Genomic DNA, 5000 nt, shown 5'->3' on the forward strand with positions numbered 1-5000 from the left:
CGAGGTTGGCTTTGTACACGCTCGTGCAGCTCGTTTGCCCGTCTCTCCCTTGTCGCTTCGTTTCGGTCGTTCGGGCGGGTCGTTTGAGGGCGCCCGCGTGAACTCGTTCGGACGGGTCGTTCAGGCGAGGGCGCGCCCGGGCGAACGAGCCCGTATCAAAAATGCTAAGTTGTGACCCGAGGTTGGCTTTGTGCACGCTCGTGTTGCTCTTTTGCCCTACTCTCCCTTGTCGCTTCGTTTCGGTCGTTCGGGCGGGTCGTTTGAGGGCGCCCGTGTGAACTCGTTCGGGCGGGTCGTTCAGGCGAGGGTGCGCCGGGGCGAAAGGGCCCGTATCAAAAATGCTAAGTTGTGACCCGAGGTTGGCTTTGTGCACGTTCGTGCAGCTCGTTTGCCCGACTCTCCCTTGTCGCTTCGTTTGGGTCGTTCGGGCGAGTCGTTTGAGGGCGCCCGCGTGAACTCGTTCGGGCAGGTCATTCCGGCGAGGGCGCGCCCGGGCGAACGCGCCCGTATCAAAAATGCTAAGTTGTGACCCGAGGTTGGCTTTGTGAACGCTCGTGCAACTCGTTTTCCCGGCTCTCCCTTGTCGCTTCGTTTCAGTCGTTCGAGCGGGTCGTTTGAGGGCGCCTGCGTGAACTCGTTCGGGCGGGTCGTTCGGGCGAGGGCGCTCCCGGGCGAATGAGCCCGTATAAAAAATGCTAAGTTGTGACCCGAGGTTGGCTTTGTGCACGCTCGTGCAACTCGTTTCCCCGGCTCTCCCTTGTCGCTTCGTTTCGGTCGTTCGGGCGGGTCGTTTGAGGGCGCCCGCGTGAACTCGTTCGGGCGGGTCGTTCGTGCGAGGGCGCGCCCGGGCGAACGAGCCTGTATCAAAAATGCTAAGTTGTGACCCGAGGTTGGCTTTGTGCACGCTCGTGCAGCTCGTTTTCCCGGCTCTCCCTTGTCGCTTCGTTTCGGTCGTTCGGGCGGGTCGTTTGAGGGCGCCCGCGTGAACGCGTTCGGGCGGGTCGTTCGGGCGAGGGCGCGCCCGGCCGAACGAGCCCGTATCAAAAATGCTAAGTTGTGACCCTAGGTTGGCTTTGTGCACGCTCGTGCAGCTCATTTGATCGACTCTCCCTTTTGGCTTCGTTTCGGTCGTTCGGGCGCCCATGCAAATTCGTTCAGGCGAGGGTGCGCACGGGCCAACGAGCCCGTATCAAAAATGCTAAGTTGTGACCCGAGGTTGGCTTTGTGCATGTTCTTGCTGCTCCTTTGCGTAGCTCTCCCTTGCTGCTTCGTTTCGGTCATGCGGGGGCTCATTCAAACTCCAGATGATTCGAGCGACAAGTTTTCTTTCCGTGTGAAAGGTGGGTTGGTAATTGAGTTGAGTTTTCATGTTTGCCTGAACAATGGCCTTGGGTCGTTTGTAGGGCGGCCGATTTTCATCTTCTCTCCATCCCCACTCGGTAGCGCATGAGCGGTAATGTTTGCCAGGCTCGGCCTGGGAGGCATATGTGAACAATTCCCGTTCCGCTCTCCAAGTTCTTGGAGCTGTATGGGCTATTGTGGTGTGGCTCCCTGGATCGTCTTGGTCCCCGTGTGCCCCCCCTTCAGATGATACCAGCGACAGGTTTCCTTTCCGTGTGAAAGGTGGGTTGGTAATTGAGTTGTGTTTTCGCTTTTGCCTGAACGATGGCCTTGGGTCATTTGTAGGGCGGGCGATTTTCATCTTCTCTCCATCCCCACTCGGTAGCACATAAGCGGTAATGTTGGCCAGGCTCGGCCTGGGAGGCATATGTGAACAATTCCCCTTCCGCTCTCCAAGTTGTTGGAGCTGTATGGGCTTTTGTTGTGTGGCTCCCTAGCTCGTCTTGGTCCCCGGGTGCCCCTTCAGATGATACCAGCGACAGGTTTCCTTTACGTGTGAAAGGTGGGTTGGTAATTGAGTTGTGTTTTCGTGTTTGCCTGAACGATGGCCTTGGGTCGTTTGTAGGTCGGCCGATTTTCATCTTCTCTCCATCCCCACTTGGTAGCGCATGAGTGGTAATGTTGGCCAGGCTCGGCCTGGGAGGCATATGTGAACAATTCCCCTTCCGCTCTCTGAGTTCTTGGAGCTGTATGGGCTGTTGTGGTGTGGCTCCCTGGCTCGTCTTGGTCCCTGCGTGCCCCTTCAGATGATGCCAGCGACAGGTTTCCTTTTCGTGTGAAAGGTGGGTTGGTAATTGAGTTGTGTTTTCGCGTTTGCGTGAACAATGGCCTTGGTTCGTTTGTAGGGCGGCCGATTTTCATCTTCTCTCCAACCCCACTCGGTAGCGCATGAGCGGTAATGTTGGCAAGGCTTGGCCTGGGAGGCATATGTGAACAATTCCCCTTCCGCTCTCCAAGTTCTTGGAGCTGTATGGGCTGTTGTTGTGTGGCTCCCTGGCTCGTCTTGGTCCCCGCGTGCCCCTTCAGATGATACCAGCGACAGGTTTCCTTTCCGTGTGAAAGGTGGGTTGGTAATTGAGTTGTGTTTTTGCGTTTGCCTGAACGATGGCCTTGGGTCATTTGTAGGGCGGCCGATTTTCATCTTCTCTCCATCCCCACTCGGTAGTGCATGAGCGGTAATGTTGGCCAAGCTCGGCCTGGGAGGCATATGTGAACAATTCCCCTTCCGCTCTCCAAGTTCTTGGAGCTGTATGGACTGTTGTGGTGTGGCTCCCTGGCTCGTCCTGGTCCGCGCGTGCCTCTCCAGATGATACCAGCGACAGGTTTTATTTCCGTGTGAAAGGTGGGTTGGTGATCCAGTTGTATTTTCGGGTTTTCCTGAACGATGGCCTTGGGTCGTTTGTAGGGCGGCCGATTTTTGTCTTCTATCCATCCCCACTCGGTAGCGCATGAGCGATAATGTTGGCCAGGCTCGGCCTGGGAGGCATATGTGAACAATTCCCCTTCCACTCTCCAAGTTCTTGGTGCATTATGGGCTTTTGTGGTGTGGCTCCCTGGCTCGTCCTGGTCCCCTCGTGCCCCTCCAGATGATACCAGCGGTAGGTTTCCTTTCCGTGTGAAAGGTGGGTTGGTGATCGATTTGTGTTTTCGGGTTTTCCTGAACGATGGCCTTGGGTCATTTGAAGGGCGGTCGGTTTTTTTCTTCACTCCATCCCCGCTCAGTAGCACATGAGCGGTAATGTGGGCCATGCTCATCGGCGTCCCTCTTTCCCATCCCAACGATGTGAATGTTGAAAGTTTTCTCGGCGCTCCTTTGAGCCTTCGTCATTGCGGGTCCGAGATGGAAGCCCCAAAACTCCGTCGTTGCCTATGTCGCTATCGTGCCCGTCGGTTGTTGCGAATAGAGAATTTTGATTGGGCTGGGCAGCCATTTGTGGCTCCATTGAAATTGGATCCTCGTTATATTTTTCACCTCCTCCCTATTTGGTGTGGAGGGTTTTGCTTTTCGTGTGAAAGGTGGGTTGGTAACTCATGTGGTTTTTCGGGTTTGCCTCAAGAATGGCCTTGGGTCGTTTGTAGCGTGTCCGATTTTCATCTTCTCTCCATACCCACTCGGTAGTGCATGAGCGGTAATGTTGGCCATGCTTGTCCTTGGAGGCATATGTGAACAATTCCCCTTCTGCTCCAAGTTTTGGGAGTTGTATGGGTTGTTGTGGTGTGGCTCCTTGTGATGGCTAGCCTCTTCATTGTTCGACTGTTTATGGTGCCGGTGTCTTGTGCTTGTACTCTTTCCATGTTGGCATTATCGGTTGAGATGCATACATTTAAGAGGGACGTGGAAGGGTTTTGGTTGTAAACCACCTACCCTCCCTTTTGCTTGCTTTTTCCATCGGGCGATGTGAGGCACTGTTCTCCTTGTTGTAAAGTCAAGGGTTGGCATTCCTTTCAGAGTGCACATCGTTCGTGGTTGCGTTGGCTTTGAGGTTTTGATAGATGTGTTGGCCCATATGTTTGATCGAGGGGTCGGCTTTTCCCTTGCATCTTGCGAGCGTGGCAGGCTTTTGCGGTTGGAAATGTTAAGTCACAACGTTTATGGGCATTTGTTGTTTCAATTGTGTATGGGCTTGTTGTCCAATGGGGAGGAGGCTTGCTACTATAGTCGTCGATGGTGGGGGCTATTTGGAAGAAGGATTTCGAGGTGGAACGCTTCGACCTCCCTCCTTTGCGTGGAGGTGGCCGTAGGGGAAAATTATTCATCGTCCGGTCGGTAAAGCTGTGGGAAATCCCCTAGGTTTCCTGTACGTAGGGTGCGTGGGGTGCGGGGCTGCCTGATCCCTCCTCCTGTTCGGATATGTGTCCTTGTATTGTGTAGCAACCCTCTTGATTTACATTTTCTTCCTTCCTTTGCCTTCACATCGTGGTTTGCCGCAGCGGTCAAGTGATCGAGTTCCACCGCCCGTTGCGCGGGTGGGTGCCTAGGTGGCCTCGGTGCGTGGCGTGGAGGGTCGGGGGGCATTTCTAAGAGAGAGGTTGTGGGCTCGGTTGGTATTTTATTTGGAAGAAGGATTTCGATGTGGAATGCTTCGACCTCCCTCCTTTGCATGGAGGTATCCGTAGGGGAAAATTATTCATCGTCGGGTCGGTAAAGCTGTGGGAAATCCCCTAGGTTGCCTGTACGTAGGGTGCGTGGGGTGCGGGGCTGCCCGATCCCTCCTCCTATCCGGATGTGTGTCCTTGTATTGTGTAGCGACCCTCTTGATTTTCATTTGCTTCCTTCCTTTGCCTTCGCATCGTGGTTTGCCGCAGCGGTCAAGTGATCGAGTTCCACCGCCCGCTGCGCGGGTGGGTGCCTAGGTGGCCTCGGTGCGTGGCGTGGAGGGTCGGGGGGCATTTCTAAGAGAGAGGTTGTGGGCTCGGTTGGTCTTTTATTTGGAAGAAGGATTTCGAGGTGGAATGATTCGACCTCCCTCCTTTGCGTGGAGGTGGCCGTAGGGGAAAATTATTCATCGCCGGGTCGGTAAAACTGTGGGAAATCCCCTAGGTTGCCTGTACATAGGGTGCGTGGGTGCGGGGCTGCCCGATCCCTCCTCCTGTCCGGA

The sequence above is a fragment of the Pinus tabuliformis genome, chromosome 6 (assembly GCF_031772625.1).
Source record: "Pinus tabuliformis cultivar Carrire ecotype Pingquan chromosome 6, CPIR1, whole genome shotgun sequence".
NCBI classification, from domain to species: domain Eukaryota; kingdom Viridiplantae; phylum Streptophyta; class Pinopsida; order Pinales; family Pinaceae; genus Pinus; species Pinus tabuliformis.